Consider the following 26,341-nt stretch of genomic DNA (forward strand, 5'->3'; position numbering starts at 1 on the left):
AATAAGTAACAATATTTAGATACGGATCTTCCTAATTCAAAAATATTGTGGGCTACTTTTTACCGTATATACAATGAGTGAGTTTCTTGAACTTTTTCGTGCGCGTACGAGTTTTTCAATTGCATAAATAAATACGCTGACTACTTCTTGTGTGACCTTAACCGTCCTTTCTTGACCTCAGAAATGAAAGTCAAAATTTCCGATTAGTGTACCGATCCAATTTGCAGAAGACGACCGAAAACACCGGTTCCATTCCTCGATTTGAATATACATATATACTCGTAAACACCACTGATGGGCAGTGCCATCGTCACGGACCAGTGACCTATTGACCTAGATTCTTCAAGTCAACAGTCGCTGATTCTTTTGCTTGACTGCTAGTCGTGAAGTCTGTGTTAGTGCTGGATCTAACAAGTACAATATTCGTGGGTTCTTTATTGTTCATTGCGCGCGTGCCAAGTAAGCCAGTGGTAATTTCGACAAAAATGTGTTCAGTTCTGGACTACTAAAAATCATATTCGTTGAGGTGAGATTGATTTCGATAAAAAACCACTTTTGAAAATGATTTTTTTTGTCATTTTGGATAAAATTTCTAAATAGTACTAATCTAGTTGACTGATCAGAATTAATTCACTAAGTAAATAATATCTCATAGCAAAATGAAAAATTGTGAATTCACTTTGTGAAAATTCCACAGCGAAATTCATTCGATATCATAATAAAAATGTTCATTGGTGATTCAATGCAGTTCTGGAAATGATTTCATCATGAAAATGCATCGTCCCTTTCATTGTTTTATTTTAAAACAGTTTTCAACATTTTGAAAATTCATTTTATTTCAATTCTCAGAAAAAATTGATCTTTTGTTAGTTGTATGTAGAAAATCATTAAATTCTATCTAGTCACAGAGCAGATGTTCTGAAGTCTTTAATTAAAGGATTGAAAGTATTACAAGGAACTGAAAAATTTTCTTCCAAATATCAAATTCTGCAAATAGATTTTGTATAGCAGGTCTAGTCAGTTAGAAGAAGCGAGGTTATGATAAATGATGAAGTCTTGTTTCGAAGAGATTCTGGTGTTACTCACAGATACTCCAGACAGTATACCCTACTCTTCTCCTGAAGTGGAAGGGCACGAACTCTTTAGGTCATCATGGAAAGGGTTACTTCAAGGTCAACATAACTTTTGTTTCTGATCGATTCGGTCGTTACTTGATGAAGATCCATAGTGATTTCATAAACTACACTTTGGATGAAGTTTGTGGAGATCAAATCGTAAGGTGTTGTTCATGAAATTTAACATAACTAAGGAACTCAGATCACAGAATGTTCTACTGAACAAAATAAGATCTTTCAATAATGAAGCTGATCTATGTTTGAATAAAATAAATACAATTGTCGACAATGACGAATGAACCTATTCTGGGCAAAAATTGAAAAATATTCTTAAGAAAATAGAATATAACAACTTAAAGAATTCACGTCTTGTTATCTTGTCCATTTGGTGAACTTTTGAGAAACAATTGACATCACCATCCATTCGCCATTCTCCATCCAATGGTCAGCACATTATCTGAAAAATTCAAAGTTTATGGGGAAGTCAATTGTACAGCATCCAATCGAGAAACATGGAGGCCTTTGACCATGTGTAGCATGAGTGTTTGCTGGCCAAACTTCGATGTTATGGCTTGCCTGATCATTTTTGTGTATGGCTCTTCAGCTTCCTGAAAAAACGTTCCCTGCAAGCGACCGTCAATGGATATCTTTCGAATACTTTCACCATCAACGTTGATGTAACCCAGAGAGCCATATTGTCTCCAACCTTTTTTTTATTGTATATCAACGACTCATTGAAAAGAAACAAGAATCCAATATATTGCTTTGCTGACGACAGCACACTTGTCCCGTCATTCCATGACGGATTCCAGGACATCGGCCACGGAGGCACATCTTCACCGGTAGCAGGAGGTTGCATATCTTAATGAGGATCTAAAAGTGATTTCGAATTGGAGTGAAAGTAACCAGGTTCAATTCAATACCACAAAAAATCTAGGCTTCGGTCTTCTCCAAGAAAATAATTGTCGCCGAACCGGATATAATAATGTCAGGTCATAAAATTCCGCTTTCGGCTTCGATAAATTTTTTAAATGGACACCAATATGTCTTGGCACAATCGTGTCGCTGGAATTGCAAAGGCTGTTTTTTAAAAGCTTGGAACACTGTTCCGAACAGGATAACTGCTCACACCTCAGCAACTTTTGATTCTTCATAAAGCTCAGATCAGGCCTTCTTTGAAGTATTGTTCTCATGTATGGAGCTTGGCCCCCAAACATACCCAGAGTTGCTGAATTCCGTCGAGAAAAGAGCTATCTGCCTGATTGGAGACGCGAACATCACGTACAACCTTGATAGCCTGGAACATCGAAGTAAGGTTGGCGATTTGTCCCTCTTCTATAGATACTTTCACGGAAAGTGTTTAAGTGACTTGACACATTCAATTCCACCAAGAGCGGTACATATCAGAAATATGCGACGGACTGTGGCCGCTCATCATTTTGAGGTTTTTCTCAGTTCACCTCAAACTTCACTGTTTAGGAACTCTTTCATATGGAAAACTGCGTTTATGTGGAATGAACTTCCTGAGAACGTTTTTTCAAATGGATTTAATCTCCAGCGATTCAAATCCTATATGAATCGCCACTTTCGCACGGGCACCGCTCTGGGGCCACCTTGAGGATTTTCCTGTAGTGCTTGTGTTTGTCCTGAAAGAAATGGTTGCACTGAAAAAATTGATATTATAGCAATAGAAATTCTATTCTCTTTGGATTCAGAAAATCAAACATCACTTATGAAAACAAAATGAATATTGATTTGGGTGTATAGAAATATCTTTTTCTCGTCATACAAGAATTTTTCCCAATCCTGTAGTGACAGTTGCCCGTACGTAGGTTCAAGGCAACGCAAGGTAGAGATGGAATCTCTCATGGAGTTCAATATTACTGTGGTAACAGAAAGGTAGGGCCTCAGACGTTTATAATTATTTTGGGAGTATAATATTTGGGAGTATCATATCTTTTGGAAGATCTGATTCTAATATAACGGATATTCAATATCGCACATCAAATATAAGTTGAGCGTATAGCATGGAATAATTATGAAATTTTATATGGAAAAAACGGAATACGAAAGTTCGGAAAGTTATACGCGCATGGTAGCGTGATTTATCTTACAATCTTGAATGCTGTGACATCTTCAAGGAATATTTTTGAGAAATATGAAAATAGAAAAAGGGTGGCTTGGGTTTTTTCCTTTTATTCAGCATCAACCATTCATATACCATCTATATTCCATTTCAGAGTTCATTATGATTATTATGATATCAAAATGTTATTTCGACGACATTTTACTTCATGAAGACGCCATCTATGGGATTGACAGAGAACTCAATCATCGCATATCGAGGTTTTCTAAGGCGATCAGTTGCAAAACCAAACTTCAACATCGAACGCCAACAAGATTCGTCATCTGCCGTTCACTGCGCTGTTTCGACCCGACATAAGTCTCATTAGTGGTGCCCGGCTGAACCACGAATACTTTGTTGAACTCAACTGTCCTTGAAAGGCAACTATCTTTCACTGCAATGAAAGCTGCGTGAAATACAGAGAGCGAATCTCGTCGATGGTCGATATTGAAAAATGGCATAACAAATGAGGAAAGACTTTGGGTGTCTGGTATTCAATCAGAAATGCATTGAGTTTGAGCCCTAGTTCTCAATTAGTTGAACTAGGTGGAGGATGTATTGAAAGGCAGATAGCAAATCTAGTCGGTGATTGGCGGAATCAGATATGAATCATATTGGTTCTTGTTCACATGAGAGTAGATAACTATGTGTGATATGTGTGTATCCAATACGTAAGCAAGTTAAGATGGTTTGAGCTCGTCGTTTTTGAGTTGATGTTTTTTACGGTATAACAAGTGGTTTGACTCTGAAGCCCAGTGTAATGTGATTCACATTTTAATTGCTGGTTTTATGTCCTGGTGAAGCCAAGTATGAGCGGGCAGGTTCATCACCACCTGATGTTTTTCCTGCTATTCTGTCTTCTATCTGGTTGCCTCCTATCCTGATGTGAGACATAGACCAGAAAAACTGGATTTTGAAGTTTTTTCTCTGAATAATTTTCAATTTGAAGCTCTCTTCAATTAGGGTTTGATGAGCTGGATTCAATTGTAACAGTGACTACATAGCGACTGAAGAATCTGAAGCCGATTATTCAATTTCTTATTGGGATTTTGTTCAAATGAAACTACTGCCTGATCGTGTCCATACAAATTGTATCCCGAATTACTTTCTTTCATCAACTTCTTCAATAATGGTCTTTCTGTATTCTCCAATTCGAGAATGTCGACTTGAAGTGTAATGATTGTTTTACAAAAAAGAAATATATTTTGTGAATTATTTCAAACTTCGGTACTAATGACATGTGTCAATCCATCCAACCGGTCATTTCAAAGTCATTTAAAAAATTTCATGAACTGAAGCCATTCAATTCAACAACTTTTTCATGAACACAGTTTCAGTCCGGTATGTTTTTCAGAAGCGACCTACTGAACTACGAGTATACCGATAATCTCAAGATGTTGCCTTTGTCTTAATATGTGATGTCAGGGCTCGCCAGGTTGCTTTCGTTTCGTTCTCAACCATTTTTCTTTTACACTTCAACGACTTGGTATTAAAGAATAATAGTCTAATATATTACTTTGCTAATGACAGTATATGTGATGGAATCGGCAGATACCTGATGAAAATCCATAACGTACTCAAGAAACACTTCGTAATGAACGACAGCATATGACGAATTTATGACGCTCGACCAGTAGGTTTACGTTGATTTGATTTGAACGTTTCGTTCGGGATTGTATATTTCATATACATATGTCATATATGTCTTTTGTTATCGGGTCGGGGTCGTAAGGATCCACAAGCTCCAACTTCTGAGGATTGTCTTTTGTAGGGGCCGACACGTGGTCGAAGAAAACATATATTTCATTCTATATATGAACATATATAGAAGTAGTGATAAGTATTGTGGGAAAAAATATAATAGAATTTTCGTGGTAGATTAATTTCCGTCTCAATGAAAAATTACCCATCCAGTGCTCAACTTGAGAAAATGATGATACATTAAGCGATAGTTATTCGTTTTTCTGATATAAATCAATGGTTGATATTATACTTCACCTTTATGCACTTTGGGAGTAATTTGATTAGTGGATGTGGAATATCTGGCGAATATTTAATGGATTCCATTCATCTACTCATGATGCCAACTTGGTTGGCAAAACGCGCATCGAGAGAAATTGTTGTAGTTCTCTTATGTGGGAAAGCTGTATGACATAAAGTATTAAAAATTCCAGTTCATTTCATGAAAAATGAAAAATTCGAATGTATAAAAAATGAACGTAATGATATATTTTTCAAAAGCAATCTCGGAGAGTAGCCATTTGATTAACATAACTTATTTTTATTACCTGTTGCTTACTAGTTGGGCCTATCCTGAGTTTCCGAATGATTTAGTGAAATGTTTGGAAGTACTAATGCAAGTTTATGGTTTAAAAACACTGAAAGCAACAAGACCTCAGGTTTGGGCGATATCTGACGTTGTATTAATGGCTATGCTAGACACATTCAATTTTATGCAGATACAAATATTTGGGACAGAAAAATTGTGCATCGTCACCGGACGCCTGGCAGATGGGAAACATTAAAAATAATTCTTTGTGATACCTGTGATATTGTTGAGTACTCAAATATTTATAATAAAGTATGTTGATGAAATATACATAAAAGAAATTCAATGTGGCTTCAATTTAGTAAACTCAGGAATCTTAGACCGTTATTGCAATATATTACTGGAGATCTTGAATTATTAATATCAGTAGTAAATGTTTCAATATGAATTTCACCACCATTACAAAATTGATGAGTTAATCAATTTTTTGATGTTCCTGAAAAACATTCGTGAGCTATTCGCTGATTTTGAAATACAAATTTTTCAGTCTGTATGAAATTTATTCTTCAAGCTACTATTTTAGTGCATCATTTCCTATAAGAATGACAAGACGAAACACAAGCACCACAGAAAAATCCTAAAGGTGCTCTGAGAGTGGTGCCTGTGCGAAAGTAGCGATTCACATCGAATTTGAGTCGCTGGAATTTGAATCCATTTGGAAAAACGTTCTCAGGAAGTTCAATTCACATGAACGCACTTCTCCAGATGAAAGAGTTATTGGACAGTGAAGGTCAAGGAGTACTGAGTTGAACCTCAAAACCATGAGCAGCCACAGACCGTCGTGTATTCCTGATCAATCGAATGTGCCAAGTCACTCGAACATTCTCCGTGAAATTATCTTTCTTCGATGTTCCAGATTATCAAGGTTAGAAGTTATGTTCGCGTCTCCAATCAGGCGGATGGCTCTTTTCTAGATGGAATCCATCAGCTTCAGAGTATGCTTAGGGGTGGAGCTCCATACATGAGAACAATACTCCAAAGAAGGTCTATTCTGACCTTTATGAAGCATCAAAAGTGACTGAGGTGTGTACAGTTTTCTGGTTCGGAACAGTGTTCCAGGCTTCTGAGGAGTAGAAATTGCAATAGCAGCGACATTACTGTGCCGAGACATATTGGTGTCCATTTTAACCTCCAACAAACTTTTCGAAGCAGAAAGCGAAATTTACTGTCCTGACATCATTATATCTGATTCGAAAACATTTATCTTTTTGGAGAAAACCGATGCCTGGGTTTTCGTGGTATTGAGTTGAACCTGGTTACTCACTCATCCCGATTCAAAATCACTTCTAGATCCTCATTGAGATATGCAACCTCCTGCTGCCGGTAAAGACGTGCATCTGCAGCTAATGTCCTGGAATCCAAATGCAATTACGGGACAATTAAAAGTGTTCGAGATATATCCATTGAAGGGCACTTAGAGAAAATGTTCCTTCAGGAAGCTGGAGAGCCATACACAAAAATGATCCGACTTGCCATATCATCGAAGTTTTGCCAGCAAACCCTCATGCCACAGGCGATCGAAGGCCTTAGAATTATCGAGCGCATCAAGTTCATGATTATCCATTTTTTTTATTGCGTTATTCCAAACATGGGTGACATGAGATGGAAAGTCGCCTGTTGATCCTTGTTTCCGAAAGCCATATTTATGATCGCCCAAGCCAAGTGTAGTGAATACACTGTAGGTATCCGAGCTCAGTGTGTCGAAAGAGATAGCTTAACGCCGAACCAGTCGCTTACGCATAGCGACCCATTGCCACGCCAACAATTGGTTTTATGTGCCGCTATAAATGTTGCACATTAAGAAAGTAGCTCCCATTCCGTTTTTTGACAAATTTTAAATGAAGTATGTGTATCCGTATCCGAAATATGAAAATTATACCTACTAGATATATCTGTTTCATCACTCATTCCATGTTGAAACACTTGAGTAGATTCTCACTAGTTTTGTAACAGAGTAGAAAATTAATATGTATTGAATTTTGGTTCTGTATTCCAACCCTAAGTTTTGCATGGTGAATTCAACACAGACAATATTAAAGACACATACCACATATATATATATATATATATATATATATATATATATATATATATATATATATTATGTGCTGATCATATACACCTGTACATATACACCTACATGTGAACAAAATTCAATACATTTTATATAATTATTACAGAAGAAATCTGAGTGAATTTATTTTTCAGATTCAAGTTAAATAATTCTCAAAAAAGCCTTATACTATCCTAATCCTCAATTTTTGAATATATGTATCGACAACAATATATTGCGATCGAATAGAAATATATCCCGTTTAAATTATCTTCAACCTATATATCGTTATTGAGGATAACCGCATTCGTTTCAGTTTATCATGCATCTCACAATCATGTCTGATTTGGTATTCAACATTTCTCTGAAACACTGCTATAAGAATTTCACTTAAACCCACTAACGGATTTTTTTTGGAATGCACTCGATACTGACATTGAATTATGCAACAAATCAAGAACATATACTGTGGGTCGGAAAGAGGAAAGATGCCCTTCAGGGAATATATAAGAAAAGAAACAGATTTTGAAGTATCTTGAAAATCATCCAAGGTAATTTTGGATTTGTTGTAATCTAGGCCTGAATTAGAGACATATGAGAGCAACAAAGTAGTTCATCTGTGCCTTTCATCTATTTCCATTTCACATGACACACCTGGGTAGTTTCATCAACATTGAGATTCTTGAAATTTAGCTCCTACCGCAGGAACACATCATAAGCGTCACTGTACGAAGTAGACTATATTATATTCAATTTTATAATGCATAACCAGGTAGTCAATTGATTTGATTCGATGTGTTACTGAATATATCTTTTCGGATTATTCATTTCTTATGTGCTCACCAGAGAATAAATAAAAACTAGAAGAATAAAAAGGGTTAATATTCAGGAAAGATTGATTTTTGGATAAGAACGGTTTTCATTTTCTATTTCTCCATCATTAGGTATACTAAAAAATATAGGAATCTTCTACAGAAAAAAGAAAGCAATTGATAAAACAAAATAAATCTTCACTAAGATCATGGAAAGAAGTCACTTTCAGAGATGAACTGAAAGAAAAACCCTTTTAAAACAACTATTTTCATATAAACATTGAATTACTACGAAAGGAAAATACTTTTAAAACGAATACTCTTATATGAACACTGAATTATTCAAAAACATTTTCCTTTATTCAAACATTCTTTATGGAATTGAATCAGATATGTATCACAGGATTGCTACACAATATAGTGAATTGAAGAGGGAACATTCATCATCCTCACTCATAGACATCCGTTGGTTTAGCATAAGACTTTTGCTTACTGGCCTCGTCAGCACCAAATCTGGACAACATTATAATATGAACATAATGAGGTAAAATTAAGACTTCATGTCACGAATGAATTTATTGTATCATGTCATCGATGATAGAGTACGTAATAACATTCATTGGCTCATTTGATTAAAAATTTGTTTAAATCATAAGGGCAGAAATTTAATTTTGGGAAATAAAGGTTTCGACTTTCCTCTTGTTCATCTTCATATGAAGATATGTCCAAAGAGAGCAATTGAAGAGCAATGTATCTTTCAGGTCAGCGATTCATCTCGGTGGTATTTGATTCGTTGCCCATTGTCAGTAGATAAAAATGAGGAAAAAACATACTTCAAACGGATTTATACGCTACTTGAAAATCATTTTAGACAGAAAAAAAGATTCATTTCAATATAGACTTCAATTAGAGAAGTTTAACAACGATAAACTAGTTTATATGTTATTGACTGCACCATTTGGCTGTTTGCATTTCATATGACGCACCTGAGTGGTTTTATCAATAATCATCAATAAAAACTAAATCTTCTGAATTTTTCAATGAATTTTCATTTCATCATAAAGAACAACTACTGATACCGACAAAAATTTTTAAAACTTCAACCTCACTAATAAATTATAATCAGTCTGTTTAAAAAAAAATCTGTTTTTCCGTTAATCAGCTGGCGCCCCCATACGAACGACAATTCTCAGAAGTTGAGAAACTTGTGCGAGCTAATGACTAACGAGGTCTTACCTTTTAACGTGTGATTCCTAACACGGTTGCAGAATCGTCCCAGCTTCAACCAGATAAATTCTCTCGAGAAAAATATCTGGTCGAGGCAGGAATCGAACCCGCTATCTTCCGATCGTGAGTCGGGCGCACTACCACCGCGGCCAATTCCACAACGATAAATATTAAAGATAAATTCTATTACAATGCCTCCGTTTCACAATCCAGTCTTAGTAGACTCATTGCTAACACATAATTGCTGTTATTTATTCGCAACGTTTTACTGTAGGAGAAAGATGAGAGAGATAAAGATAACGTTTAAATTATAAGGATCGTGTACATAATAGAAAAATGATTGAAGTGAATAAACCTTCAATTTTGTATTTATACAGCTCTCAACAGGAAAACTGCAGTTATGAATTATCTATTAGGAAATGTAACTAATCTAGCTGAAAAATTGAGAATGGGCACCTGTTATTAACACAAGATGAAAGTATATTATGATCATTAATGGCATGTGATGAATGGCGAACGAAAGAAATAAACCCAAGAAAGCATTCAATATTATTTCCATTTTTTTGTTTTTTTATTCAATTTTGAATAATTAAAACCCAGGATCGCTGGCACTCTAGTCCAAGAAGAACTATATGAATATGTGTCACATAAAGCTGTTCAAGTTTCCATTAACTGTCATTTCGTTATTGAGTGACAAACTTTCGAATAATATCAATTCCTTTTCCATATTACTAATTTCTGGTGAGATACACTCGTTTTCACTCTCCGAGTCCATGTTTTTATTCGTGTTTTTCATTAGAAACTATGTATTTCAAAGCGAACTGTCATTTCATTGAGTTTGACACTATCTATGGAAGTAATAAATTTCCGAAGCTTTTTCACGATTGAAAATAGTTGAAATGGAGCTGTAAGGTTATGAATCTGCTTCTCTAATCAGGCTAGTGGTAGTAAGTTATTCGCATACAACATAATGAACTGTTCTTATGTTTCATTGCTTGCAATTGAGTCCTATTCTGGTTGAGCATTCATCTAGTTGAGGGCCGTCAAGTGCCTCTGAGATGAGTAAGATGGAAACTTGTACACTATAAACTTTCATCAGGAAGTAGGGCCAAGAAAAGTTTGGTTTGAATAAATTCGGCAAGTGTTAACAACTATCAGTAGGAAGCTGTCATACCATACAAAAATTGAAAAGATCTGAATGGTGGAATTTGATTTCTTAACCGAGAAATCCTCGTGAAATCCCACTTAGCTGTCATCAGTGTAATAACTACGGTAGATCATATTCTGTCAATAGTGTGATATCTACAGGTTTTTATATATTTGTCACCAGTGAAATAATACTTAACTGTCTATCAATCTTTGGTAACCCTCTCGCTATTGCAGTGTTTGTTTTCTATAAGTAAAATTTTGCAGCTGCTGTCACCAGATGCAGATTTCTCCATATCAAAATTTGGATGTTAGACAATTCCGAAAAGGCTGTAGGCTGTCTTCTTGAAATCTGATCATTTAGTATACCTGTTTATATTCTTTCTCATTATGTGGTTCCAGAACTGAATCTCAATCTTAATTGAAATTCGTTTCACTCACTATTCCCTTCTCGATAGATTGACAAAAAGTCTCTTATTTGTTTTTGTTCTCTTAACTTCATCTTACTCTACAAGGATGTAGAGTCCAAGATTTCAAGTATAAAGTATGATGAGTAAAACAACGACTCCATGGACAAAATGAAAAAACTACGTGTAAAATCTTATAAAGAAAATTTAAATTCTATAAAATAAAAGAAAATAGAACAAAGGAAATGAGCCAAATTTTACCATGCCATCAACTCATAATTCAACCTGTTGAACAACTACAAATGCATCAACTCGGTACGAAATACTTTCAGTGTTACTTTTACTTCAGGGACAGTGGTGTATAACTTTGAATTTGCGCCCTTTTTTGTAATTGTATTATGAACTTTAGCTAAATATTCAGCACTAGGAACCCAACAATTTATAACCTCTTCGCAAATAGGAAGTGGACTTAGACAAAATAATACGTGAAATCTCTCTCAATATCCACTGGTTGGTAAAAAAAACAAACACTCACATAACGTCTCTCTGGGTGGTTCATGGCCAACCATAGTTTCCTTTGACCTGGTGTGCCTTCAAAACCAACACTTTTATTTTTAACTCCCCTGTACCCAAAACCGGCTTACGATTTCACTACATAGATTTTTCCAAAATTTCGCACCACGCGCTTAGACAAAATAACTCCCCTATTTAGGCCACCTTCCCCATCCTCGACGGCTGAGGGATGAGACACCCGATCTCGTCTCGACGAGCTCCGGTGAGCGACTTTTTTTGTGTCTCTCGCAAAAACTCCCAAGCACTCGCGTCAGTAACGCTAGCCACCAAAAATCTCATCTCAGCGTTTTTTAACTTTCTCAAGCGTATGATCATCGGCAGGATGTAATATATTCATTTATTAAGTCTAGCCCAACTTGAACATGACCACAACGATGCTCGAAGGTCCGACAGTCATAAAATAGTTCAAGCGCTTTTTCAACTGAAAAAATATCGATACCGAAGAACTGGGTGTTCGACCTCGATCTCTATGAATGAAATAATATTTTATGTTACTATCGCAATGGCAGTTATTACAGAGTGGAGACCCTAATTCTTCCTTTTGTGCATGTTGAAAATAATTGATAGATAATGAGTGATACATAATTGCAAATGAAAGATAGGAACATTCTCATCAGAGATAAATGATCAACATCTGGTGGCTGGTGGATCTCGCCAGTAGAGCTGTGTCGTCTGCGTAGAGTGCCAACTTGTTGAATTTGTTCTCTGGATTGGACAAGTCTGCTGTGTATAGCGAGAAGAGGTGTGGTTAAAGAACTGTGCCTTTTGGGACTCCTGCTCTAAAAAGTCGCATGCTAGAGAGTTCGTGTACTGCTCTGCAACGGCATCGATTCGATTAGTCTTACTATTTATTTGAGTAGCCAAGCCGCTTTGTTTACTATCCTCAGGACGTGTAGCTCTGTTAAATGTTCAGATCTGAAACCGAAATGTTCGTCTAGTAAGATTCCCAGTTCGCAGGTTTGGTCCTCTAGTCTTCTCAAGATGACTCGTTCTGCCACTTCGCTCAAGGAAGAAGTTAAGCTTATTGGCCTATGGTTGTCTGGGAATAGATGATTCTTCTACGTCTTCGGTATGTGGATGACCGTTGCCTCCTTGAAAGTATACTGGAAGTATTGTAGTCGAAGTAAAGCATTAATGATGTTTGTCATTGATGCTTTACCCTTCGGTATTTGATCCAAGCCTAGTGCTTTCCGAGTGGCAATGCCTCTTACGTTGCCTTTCAGTTCCTCGGGTGATGTTGGTGACAGAGGTTGCGCGTGGTCCCTTCGCTGTCGTCTCATCCTGCGTACCGTATGCTCGACTTGGCTATCGATTTCTTCTATTTCGTCCGTAAAGGAGACATCATTTTCTCCACACTGTCTATCGAAATTGTCAAAAAATGTTTTCTGCTTTCTCTTGATCCATGTAGACGATTCCCCGCTCACCGTGTATTGGCGGGCATGGTTTTCGGTGGCCCTTCCTCTGGACTTTCTACACTCTCCATGCAGATTGGTCTTCGGTGTTGAGTTCTTCCATTGTTGGTCTCTAAGTGCACGTAGCTTCTTGCCGCAGGATTCTGCCAGCTCTATGCAAGCACCTTTTGTCTATTGGAGCGCTTGTCTTTTCTGATGGTATCTCCCCTTCAGGGGTCTTCTGATTAGTTCCATTACTTCCGGTGTGATGTGGTCATGTTGGTTTAAGCGCGTGGCTGGAACTTCCCGAATGCTTCTTTCCATGGGTTGGTATTTTCGAAGACAACAAATAACTCACAGTTCACCACACAGAATAATTTCCACAGTTGTGTTTGAATTATTTCCAATAAAAGTAAGTTCTGAGAATGTTTTACTTCAGAAGAAGTTCTCAAACGTTAATCTCAATTATAGAACTAACAGCTCCTTTGGAAATATATCTATTTTTTTATCGAAAAACAGGAATGCAAACATGAACTTGGAAAGTTGATAGTAGAAGAAATTTATACTTTTTACTCAATGAAAGAATGGGAATAGTTATAAAATTGATTTATTTCACTATTATTCTGGATATTCTTCACGAATGAATCTTATTTTGGAATAATTTTGATATAAGTTATAGAAAAACGATAGTATTCCACTTACAAAAAATAATCTTTAATCACTTGAATGATTGACGAAACTTCATTTTAACTAATGATGGCGACATTACTCGCTCTCATTATTAACATTAGTAACTGGCTCGGTTCGACTGGTTCAAGGCTACGATGTGGTCGAAGAATTGAGGTTCTCTATCACATTGCAAATTACTTGATGACGGGTGAGATGGACTAAGTAAGTTGAAATCGATGGTAATCACAATTTAGTGATTTATGTTACCTAGTGTGGACTAAGTTGATGGACGATGAAGTATGCATATGAGATAAGTTTCCAGGTTCATCCTTTTTTTCTCCTGGTATCAGGTCCAGAGCATACAGGGTGTAACGTTAAAATATTCAAGTGACGTATTCCTGAGACAAATAAAAGAAAAAAAGTCCATTTGAATTTGTGTCCGGAAATGTTTGTTTCGGAGATAGAGGGTGTTGAAATTGAGTTTTTTTGTTCGTTTTTTCTAAAATAACTTTTGCAAAAAAATAGGTTATTTGCACGAAATTCAGCACCTTAAGTTTTTCGATATGAGGAATCATAATTTTGAATTAATTTCCATGTAAAATTGCCCTAAGTTATTTGGAGTAAACTTTTGGTACTTTCCTTGAAAAAACCTAATTCACACACCTTTTCCAAGAAAAAAATGTACGTTTCCTCAACAATGCTGGAGGTGATCGTTTTCGAAATATTTACAATTTTCTATGTCGATGCAAATTACTCAGCTCCTATGGCGTTAAGTGAAGTTGCTGAGGACATTACAAAAACTGAGTGTGTGGTGAATCTCGTCAGAATAAACAACTTTTTTCATGAAATGTTCATCCAGTAATCATTCGTTTTCGAGATACAAATAACTGATATTGCAAGAAACTTATGACAAAAATCAACCACGTTTTTTTTGGAAAATCTCAACACTTTGTAATTCGTTTTCGAATTATTTTCTGATAAACATTTCATAAGAGAAAATTGTTCATTTTAACGAGATCCACCATATACTTAGTATGTGTAATGTTCTCAGCAAATTCACTTAGCGCCCTAGTAGCTAAGTTATATGCATCGATATAGAAAATTGTAAATACATATCGCGAAAACGATCACCTTTAGCATTGTTGACCACTTGCAGTTGAAAAACGTGTGGAAATTAGATTTTTCGATGGAAAGTACCAAACATTCACTATAAAAAAGTTAGGGCAATTCAAAATGAATAATGACAGCGTACGCAGCGTCCTCTAGATGTTACATGTTAGTTGATATAAAATTATGATTATTCACGTCAATAAAATACCAGGTTTGCAAAAGTTATTTTTAAAAAACATTAGAAAAAAATTTCAACATTCTGTAACTCCAAAAAGCAGCATTTCCGGATACAAGTTTATATAATATAGACTTTTTCTCCTAAAATTTCATCAGGAATACGTCACTTGAATATTTCAACGTACTCCTATTACACCCTATGAAAACGGCAAATGTTATTCACACGTCGAAACCGATCTGAAGGTGTTCACTCAGTCTACATACATAATGAGGATTTGCTGCTAGTCAAGTGAAAACATCTGCAAGGATTTTCTCTTTGAGAAAACTCATACCAATTTCTTTATTGTAAATTTCAGGACATTTTCTTGTAGAGATGCATTCTCATCCATAACGAAAGACCCGTAACGTAACCACGAACATGTTAAGGTACGGCTATAGAGTACTGTTATATATTATCCGTTTCTACTTCGCCACACGTAACGTTACAATTCGAACCACCATCGGTTGTTGAGTCGTATCAAAGTATACATATAACTGTTCGAAAGTAATTGACAATGTTTCATAATCAATTTCATCACTTCGAATCAGACATTAGACAATGAAAGTATATAAGTATCGCGTAACTTTTTCTGTTGTATGCGGCTATATTTGGTAACCTCTTTCGGATACGATACGGAATGATCGATAAGGCCAAAATTGAAACAAATTCATTTCGCAACGAAACAATTTTACGCTGTGGGACATTAGCTCATATGCATATGCGCCATAACAAATGATCTGTAAAGTAGACACAAATAGTTTATGTTTCAGCTAGTGGAGACAGAGTACTTCCCTGTTATTCAAAAACCACTCCGGCATGCGTAACCGATACATCAAAGGATTAATACGTTACATGAGGAACAAGTTGAATATCACGGTTTTTCGGCTGTTGCACGCAGCTTTGTTCTGTAATCTTATTCGGATACGTTACGGAATACTTGACACGGTCAAATCTGAAAATGCTTTCGGAAGTTTCATTTTGCAACGAACCGAACATATTTAGTGTTATGTTGCTAAACATTAGCCCATACGGATACGCGTCTCATCATTCCACAATTGTTTGAATTTTCTAATAGCTTTCGCTTACCGCTATCAATTAATCAAATATAATATATGAATGATTTCATTTTGTCTTGAACAAACAAAAAATCAAATGAGGGCGATGACATCTTCCCTTTTGAAGACGTCATCTCGTCGGCGGTCGATAATGAAGCTTGGCTCCACCAGTAACCGCCTTGGGGAGTCTCGTTTATCTTTATCTAGGATTGAGTTTTTTTTCTATCTTATAGATGGTGGCTACTCGAGGAGAGATGTCATCTCCCTTATTTACTCAGGCTTTTTCTTCAAGGACAGTTGATTCCAGCAATGCATTTCTGATTCAGCCAAACACCACTGACGGACCTATGGCGGGTCGAAACAGCGTTACCTGGTGTTGTGTTCGAACTTTAATTTCCAAATCAAACAAAATGTTATAGAAATATTTGAGATTAATACATTCCTCCTTATTTCAGAAGTCGGTGAATGAAAAATAATCCACAATCTTCAAATCACATCCTTTATTTCTTTCGTTCAACATATTTGAAATATTCTGAATATACGATATTTTATTGATTCCGACAATGCCTTATACTAAAAGCGAAAAGGATATATCCGATTTCCGCGGCTGAATTCAATCTGACCCTTGTCGTATCTTCTCATGAAGAAATTCCTTTTCCTTTGTGAAATGTCAGATATCAATATCTGAAAGTTCCAGTATCGAGGGACCCATTGAAGAGGGTTGGCTTCAGGTTTCGTTATGAATTATTACTTCCGAAGTATGAAACTGATCTGAATATAATGCATGATAACATTTTTATTCAATTAATTTACTGATGAGCAACTGGCTTCAAAATTAATCAATTTCATTTCACTTTACGACTTTCAATATTCGTTCGAATAAAGATATGTTATATCTTGGTTTCCATATTACTGCAGTTTTTTCCCAACACCAAATCGTTATTTTTAACACCTCGACACGTGTTTCGATTACCAATGGATCATCTTCAAGAGGAAGATTATACTGGAAAAACTTGCAAAGCTAACCCTATTCATACTATACGGGTATACCATACATGTATACCAAAAACTCCAGTATCTAATATTCATTACTACACCAAGGGTTCCAAACAGTGCATCACAAGTACATCTTGGTTTCAGATTATTTAAATTATCGAAACTTGTCCGTGATGTAACTACTACTGCTCACTTATATATATCTGATCAGCATTCAAGAACTCAATTGTTTCTTGAAAAACTTACTTTCCCCTTCATTTTTCACGAAATGATCATCTTCTGGAAGTAAGTACTATACTTTTCTGGTGTTGATTATTGATGATCTGTTTGATTTCAGATGATTCGTATGATCGATCTTATGTCGAAATGTTTGGGCTTGACTAACTTCTGTCCGCGACTTCGTATATACATAGATTTCAGAAATGAAATGCCGTCTATAAAAGTATGTTTACTAAGAGGACGTACTTAAGTAAAAAACTACAAAATTTGCGAGTCTAACATATCAATAGCCTGATGTAGAATTTTAGCTGTTCATCTAACTTTCAATTAACTTGCAATGTAGGTATGTAGTAAGTACCAAATAATGCAACCTGATTTCAAAGCAGTTATTTGCGATTGAACTGAAATTTTGCGTACACGTTTGATTTGGATGATGATGCATGATTAGTCAGTCTCCTCATTTATGCACTTTCGTGGTATGTATACCATTCAAAAGAATTTTCTGAAGTGAGTGAGTCTATTCGACCTTCACCGCAACCCGCAAGGGTTTATTGTTACTCATACCTATTCACACTCGACCAGCCCAGCTTCAATATTGAGAAATACAGCATATAATGCCACCCTCCTGATGTGTCCGTCCAGTATCCTCTCAAGTCCTTTTAACAGGAGGAATGTAAGGCTGATTGGTCGTAACGATTGATTTGGGGTGTGAGTCTTTCCGACTCACTTTATATAGCACCCTTGCTGCCAACCAACTGGGTGGTAAATAGTTCCACGCCGGACTAGCTCTTAAGAATGTTATAGGAATAGGAGAAATTATTTCTAGTCTGTTTTTTAGAAGAGCTGAAAGTATACCATCTTCTTAAGGAGATTTGAAGAGCTGAAACGACTTGATAGCCCATTCAACTGCCGGTACTGTGGTAACCTTCTTGACTACCTCCGAGTCGTTCTTTTTTTGGCGTTTAGCACCCTCGAAGATGGGAGTTCTGGTGTTATCAAGAGTCAAATTTCCAGGAAAATGCATAGTTTTCTATCGAAAGCTCTAACGATTCTTTACTAAAGGTCGTGGATGTTCCATCGGGTCGTTTAAGTGACCCAATTTCAGCAGTCGGCTCTCTGGAGAGAATCTTGTCCATTCTTGTGCTGCTTCCTCCAAGACTCCCGTTTTGCCTTTTATATTTCCTTGTTGTATATCGTAATTTTATAAAGCTCCCAATTACCTGTATCCTCAGCTCAATTGAATATTCCTCGAAGATAATGGACTCGTTGTTTCATGCACTCAAATTATATGGATATCAAATGTGTGGTGCCAGAAGCAAAAAATTAGAAATGACAGAAAACAAGATGGCCACTATACCAATGTCACTGAGTCAAAGCTTGGCAAACTTTGAGTTGCTCAGACAAATTTTGTAGGTACCGTTTATGCAACAATGGTGCCTTAGACGAAATGAACAGACTAAGTGAGGAACATATCAGGCAATAAATTAAACTGAATATGCTCGACAAAATTTTGAAAACCACCTAAGATATTCATTATATTACACGATCCATTTATTATAATAGCTTGTCACGAGGTGCAGATAAAGAATAATTGGATAAATATTTATTACTGGATCATGACATTAACAAATATATATATATATATATATATATATATATATATATATATATATATATATATATATGTATAAATATATATGATTGAACGGGTTCAGGAAATGAGATATTTGGGATTCGTAATTGATACCCAACTAAAATTTGATAAACATATTGACTATATTTCGAATAAAATAGGTAAAAAAATTGGATTCATGAGACGTATAACCCCCAATCCAACCTCGCGTTCATTAGACATTGAATTTATTTGCTTTACAATTATGCTACGACCACTCAAGTAAGACTTAAACCATAGTACTATGTTATTAGGCAAACCAAGCATACTTAATTTAGTCAAGCACACAAAATTAGTTGATACCGTGTCAAATGCTTTTGACAGGTCAAAAAACACACTGATAATGAAATCATTTTTATCAAGTTTTTCATAAATATGACTGAGAAAACAATAGCTAGCTGTTTCAATAGAATGCTTTTTCCTAAAACCGTGTTGGCAGTTTGATAGCAGGGTATTACTTTCCAGATAGCTGATAATTCTGCTAGCCACTAAATTCTCATATAGTTTGGAAAGTTCACAAAGCAGAGAAATTTGACTGTAGTTATCTATTTCGTCTCTACTACCTTTTTTAAACAACGGTAAAATTAGAGCTTTTTTGAATTCATCAGGAAAATATCCTTGGATGAATGATCGATTGAAAAGATAAGTGAGTGGGTCGATTATAGCATCTATTATGCTCTTAATAGTACTCATAGATAGATCATCAACGCCTGATGACTTTATTTTTCATTAATTTTAGGGTGTCATGTATCTCACGTTTAGTTATCGGACTGTCTTCGTATGGATAGAGAATATTAAGCTTAGTACTTGTAGTGCAAGGCAGTGATAAGTTTAGTCCAAAGTGATTATTTATGAGAGATTCGGCGGTTTTTGAAAAATTCTCAGCAAATGCTTCAGCTACTTCTAAGGGCTTCCCAATGGTTTTGGATTCAAGTTTCAGGTTGATGTTACTTTCAGCACAGGAAAACCCACGTTTGCCAAGCTCATTGTTTATTATATTCCACGTTCCCATAGTTTTATTGGTAGCATTACTAATTTTTGCGGGAAAGTAGTCTGATTTACTATGCCTAATGTTTTTTTCATGCTCTTCAAGTCTATTTTTATAATTAGACATGCTTAGCAAGTCAATTACTTGAAAACTAGTTAAGACATGAAACATTTCTCTCAAATATTTTCCCTCTTCGACAAGATCATTGGTTATCCAACGATTATTTAACTTTTCCGCTTTGACAATTTTCTTTGGACAGGAGACTTCAAAACACCATTTAATAGATTCCAAAAAGTAGGAGAATCCTTCCTTAACTGTGAGATAGGAAAGAGTTGGGAACCATTGTATATTATTCAGTCTCCATCTCATTTCACTTATACGCATTAGGATTACTTTTGAGCTCATGATCGACATTATCCAAGTTTAACGTCAAGATATGAGAAAGATGATCAGCAATATTTGGTTGGATTAGCTGACAATCATATACGTTTGAAGATAACGTTGTTGCCATATAGTCAATACACGTACTACTGGTATACCCATTAATATTAGTGAAAACTCTTGTTGGACTTAGCATATTATTAAACAGCTGAAAAGATGAAAATAAATCTCTTAATAAGTTTGCGTTCCTATTATTTGAAAGTAAGTCAATGTTGAAATCCCCACAAAGAATTATGTTTTTAGACCTTTTTTCAGCAATATGTAATGCCTACGACAAACAGTCAAAGAATAAATTTGATTCACCACTAGGAGGTCTGTAAGCAGTTATAATGACAATTTTCACACAATCTATTACACAGCACATTACACATATCTCAATTTGGCATTCTGTAGACAGGTGTTTTATTGACTCAATATCTTTGAAACAAATATTTTGATTTACCAAAATGCACGCACCACCCCGAATATGGTTTCTTCTACAAAAAATAGATGCCATTTTGTAATCATCAAAATTTATAAAATAATGAAAATCTCCAGTAATCCAATGCTCACTCAAACAAATTATATCAGTACTATTACCCTTTACAAATAATTCCAACAAGTTGAAATTATTAAATAAACCCTGGACATTAACATGTATAATATTCACGTTAAAATTACCATTACATTTCTTAATTAAGGAATCAATAGATGTGCTTCCTGGGATAGGCGTGGATATAAAAAATGTTGAGTTTCGTTACTCCTGGAAGAAATCGCCTCTTGTAACTCATGTGCTAGTGATGTTGATTGCGTTGCCATAGAATATAAGTTTTTGTGGTTGACGCACCCGTGAAAAATCTTCTTATCATTGTTGACGAAGATGAAATGAGCAATTTGATGCTGATAAAAATCTATATGACGTTCGTATGAATATCGACTACCGATATTCATACGAACGTCATACGAGTATGTCAGTTTTCAGGATTGTTTAGGGAACAATATATCTTCGAAAAATGAGGTTAAGTGGATGCCGGTGAGGTTACCTTCTAGCATTATCTTAGCAATTGAAACAAGAATGAACAACTCTGATTAAACGCAATTCAACTATACCTAGATTATTCTAAAAGTGTCTGTTTTATGTCAACTTGACCAAGTAATTTAAAAAAAAGTTTTGGGATATGAAGTACATTATTATGTTGTTGAACTAAGCAAAAAATAAAAATGATTTGATAAAACATAATAATTCACATGATACAGCAAACATCCATCTGGATAGGATGATTCGTGAAGAGAAGTGCTCAACAGGGACTTATTAAGTATATTCACTGAAAAAATTTGTTGAACTGAAAAATTGCAACGATAAATACATAGAACAATAATTATATGTGTAATATATCGCAGTTCTCATATGCGCTTGTTGAACAAAAAATTACGAAGAAGTAATGACTAGTGAGCAAGTGCGTTATCGTGATGCAAACGCCATGAATTGTTTTTCCACAATATCATACATTTTCTTCGTATTGCTTCTCGCAAACAGCGGCTAACTCCAGGATAATACTCCTTATTGGCCGTACAACCAAGTGACGAGAACTCCTGATACACTACTCCACGTGATAGAAGGAAAGAGTGAGCAAAACTTTGTTGTTTGATCGAGTTTGGCGGGTTTTTTAGTCTTGGCTCCATTGGGCTCTTCCTTTGGGAAGATTGGAGTTTTGTTTCGATGTCATAACCATATACCCATGATTCATCAGCAGTTATGGCCCTTTCAAGCAAATAAAAAATTGCCATTGACGTCATTCACTAATTGCTTAGCGATGCTCATGCGACGGTTTTTTTGGTCAAAACAATTTTGCCCAATGTTTTCGAAAAAAATCCGTGGCATGAGCCAAGAGATAGCCGACATCCTCAGCAACTTCTCTAATAGTGATTCTCCATAACAATTTTCTTTCCTTTCTCAACACTTTCATCGGTTGTTGATGTGCTGGGTCGTCCAAGGCGAGCGTTGTCATTCACCTCTTCTCAACCTTCTGTGAAGAGCTTGTACCACTTGTGAATATATTTCATTTCATTTTTTTCGATAGCAGAGAAGTAGTCTATGCTTACACGCTCTACTACCTACTATATAAATATTGGTGTTGATTTTTACCTGAGTTCTTCTTCTTGATTAACCTCTTCTTCCCGTAAAGGTTTGAAATGTTGAATCTACAGTTTTTCACGGATAGGAATATGCTGAACAACTGGTTTCCGAGTTTTGATCCGTTGTATGTGCTATTATCTTCAATCCTTTACGGGAAGAAGAGGTTAATCAAGAAGAAGAACTCAGGTAAAAATCATCAATATTTATATAGTAGGTAGTAGAACATGTAAAGACAGCCTACTGCCGAACACATATCAAACATCATTTTACCACTATAGCAGGGAGCGGATCGAGTAAGGTCGACCGACTTCCGAACACTTAACAGCAATATCCAGATGATGACAAATGAGACTTTATATATATATATATATATATATATATATATATTTATATTTCTGGCTATTGGCCTCATCATCGCGGTGCAGCTAAGTGTAAAGATGGGCAATACTTGTTTGCCGAAAACAATTAAGATCGCATTTTGAAACACTACACTTCCGTTGCACCGACACATTGACGACCTGGGTTCAATTTTCGTACCGATGTTTTTTTGATTCAATTTTTTCCAGCTGCTGTGACCTCTAGGACCACGTGACTGTTGAGCGACAGGGGGACTCAGGGATGAAGCCCTAAGAAGGCCTGAGCGGCAAGATTGAGTCCCAAACGGGCCCAAGTCCACGCTCTCATCTTTGAATCTCTCCGATACCCATTCCACCCTTCTCTGCCTTAATGACGTCACAAGTTTACCTCTCCAACTCACTCAACTTTTGAGGATTTCTTTTCAACATTTTAATGCGATAAGCGGTTTCGAAATCTGAAGAGCATTTCTGCTGCAGTTCGATTGAATGCAAAACAGATTGTGTTGCGGCCTGTCACCTATGATGACATTCGTTTCTATATATACCTAATGTTGCATTTGCTATTTACATTTCGCTCATTTCCTTTTCTGGACTATGACAAATGAGTTTCGCGTTCTTGAAACTGGATGGCAGCGTTTTTTCTCGCAGACGCCTAAATGTGTTTCATTTGCGTAAAAGTGTCAGCTACTTTCTGTTTTCTAGGCGATTATAGTCCCTTCTCTTGAGTTTTTGCAATTCACGGCCCAGACTTTCCGGTTCCTAACCTATCTCAATAAATGATTAGTATTGATTATCATTAGCTTTATTGAATGAAATAGATAAACCAAACAAAAGTTTTTCAGGCTATTCAACATATACAGCATTGTGCTATTTAATTATCAAGAACCAAACCTACTTCTCTGTACGTATTTTCATTGGGCCACTTGGGAGTCTTTGTAACCATAAAAAATAATGACAAGGTATATATTCGAACAGAAGAGTGTTCAATTGGTGGAACAACAACTTCCTGAAAAGACCAACCTAGCAATCTTCATGCACCAGATAGCTATTATGATAGAAATTGTATCAATAAAATCACTCAAGGTTGACAACTGATATAAAAATAAAAAATAATATATGTAACTTCATCAGAAATGAGGACTATCATGTCAACTGAACAAAAACTGAAAATCGACGCGAACACTCATTTGTCTTATAAAAAAATATCAAACTTTTGTAGTTTAGGAATATCATGAAGCATATTCAATAATAATGGATGAAGGTATGTCCAATATTTTGGGAAACCTATATCTCACTAAAATCAACTTTTATTAAAATCTTACTGAAAAAACTGGCATCGCTGTAAGAGTCATGCTTGTGCGAAAGTTGCGCTGGATTTGAAACGGTGCAAATTAAATTCATTTGAAAAAACGTTTTCAGAAAGTGTACTCCACATGAACGCAGTTCTCCAATTGGAAGAGTTTTTAAACAGTGAAAATCGAGGTGTACTGAGTTGAACCACAAAACGATGAGCAGCCACAATCCATCGCGTATTTCTGATAAGTACCGCTCTTGTTGGAATCGAATGTACCAAGTCACTTGAACACCTCCCGTGAAAGTATCTATGAAAAAGAGACAAATCTCCAAGCCTTCTTCGATGTTCCAGACTATCAAGATTGCAAGTTATGTTCCTGTCTCCAAACAGACGAAAGGTTCTTCACTAGTTGGACTCAGCAGCTTCAGAGTATGCTTATGGAAGAAGCCTCATACATGTGAACAATACGTCAAAAGAGGTCTGATCTGAGCTTCATGAAGCATCAAAAGATGCTGAGGTGTGTACAGTGTTCTGGTTCGGAGCAGTGCTCCAAGCTTTTGAGAAGCAGCCTCTGCAATTCCAGCGACATGATTGTGCCAAAACATTTTAACCCACAACAAACTTGTCGATGTAGTCAGCGGAATTATCTGTCCTGATATTATTATATCCGGTTCGGAGACATTTATTTTTTTGGAGAAAACTGATGGTTGGATTTTTGTGGCATTGAATTGAACCTGGTTACTTTCACCCCAATTCGAAATCACCACTAGATCCTCATTAAGATATACAACCTCCTGCTGTCAGTGAAGATGTACATCCGCAGCCGATGTGTTGGAATCCATATGGAATGATGAGGAAAGTGTGCTTTCGTCAGCAAAGTAATATATTGAATTCCTATTTCATTTCACTATAGATCCCTGGGGAATACCTAGAGCAAGTATAAGTATGTGATGAAAAACGGTTTCATTTCTGGAGGCTACAATTGAATACACCTCGAACTAAACTTTGTGGAATGAACTTCTCCATATGATTCTTTTCAAATTAATTCAAATCGCTACTTCCATTGAAGCACCGCTGTCGAAGCGTCTGAATGAATGACATGCATCTCGCATGTCCATAAAAGTCGTCTATGTTGTTTGTCTTCCCTTCTGAAATTCGAATTCTAGGTGGTAAAGACGTACAATTGTATATGTGTACAATTATTCCACTATTTTTGTTATGGGGACTACTTATTCCATCCAAATTGTATTTATTCGGTGAGAAATATATACCACCTCCAGTTTAACATCGACTTATATTTATTTATCTATTTAGCAGCTTGGGGAAACATACAGACAAGTCCAAAAGTAGTGTCCACTGATTTTAGATACAGTGAATTGATAGTGTTTATGGAGATTATTACAAATATAGAGTGATACTGCATGACATTAAATGATATCATTGAAATATGGAAAAAAATGAGTAAAAATAAAGAATTGTACATACAAGCATTTTGTATGTACATACATGTACATACAAATATATTAAAATTTGAATTATCGAAGTTCAACGAAACCGACGAGTTTTAATAATGAGTTATAATGTTGCTGTACCAAAGTTGAAAATATTATGATTTGGTGAATTTCACTAGTTCGGACTTCCATTGTCTACTATATAAAATGATTTGATATCCCTGAAACAACTAAAAAAGAAGAATTGAAAATGAATAGCTGAAAATAACAATTATATTAACCAAAATAAACCTGAAATGAAATAATAGTGAAATAAAATAAAAGTAAAAATAGAACAAATGAATAAATAAAAATGAAGAAATGAAAAAATAAAGAAATGAAAAAAGAAAATAAGAATAAAAAGTGGAGAGATTTCAAGTCACGTTAGTTCACGACGTTTCGATTGTTAGTATCTACAATCGTCTTCGGGTGATGACTGGACTGATTCCTTCGAGAGATGACTATTTAAAGGTCGTTCGGGTACTTTCACTCATCCCCCCTTTCCATTTTCCGCTTCACTGGTTCCGTGGGAGATGACCA

The 26,341-nt window shown here is 35.8% G+C and overlaps 1 protein-coding gene across 1 annotated transcript in view; it reads left to right on the top strand.

The window, feature by feature from the left end:
• The first annotated feature begins 232 nt into the window (after positions 1-232).
• The window catches only part of Osi24 (Protein), a 136,544-nt gene continuing 110,435 nt past the window's right edge, over positions 233-26,341 (top strand). The window contains 1 exon segment of the mRNA XM_074175204.1: positions 233-526. The gene's annotated coding sequence lies outside the window, so the exon portion shown is untranslated.

The sequence above is a fragment of the Leptinotarsa decemlineata genome, unplaced genomic scaffold (genome assembly GCF_025532065.1).
Source record: "Leptinotarsa decemlineata unplaced genomic scaffold, Ldec_3_MD MMD2_tig00000882_RagTag_RagTag, whole genome shotgun sequence".
Taxonomy (NCBI): Eukaryota; Metazoa; Arthropoda; class Insecta; order Coleoptera; family Chrysomelidae; genus Leptinotarsa; species Leptinotarsa decemlineata.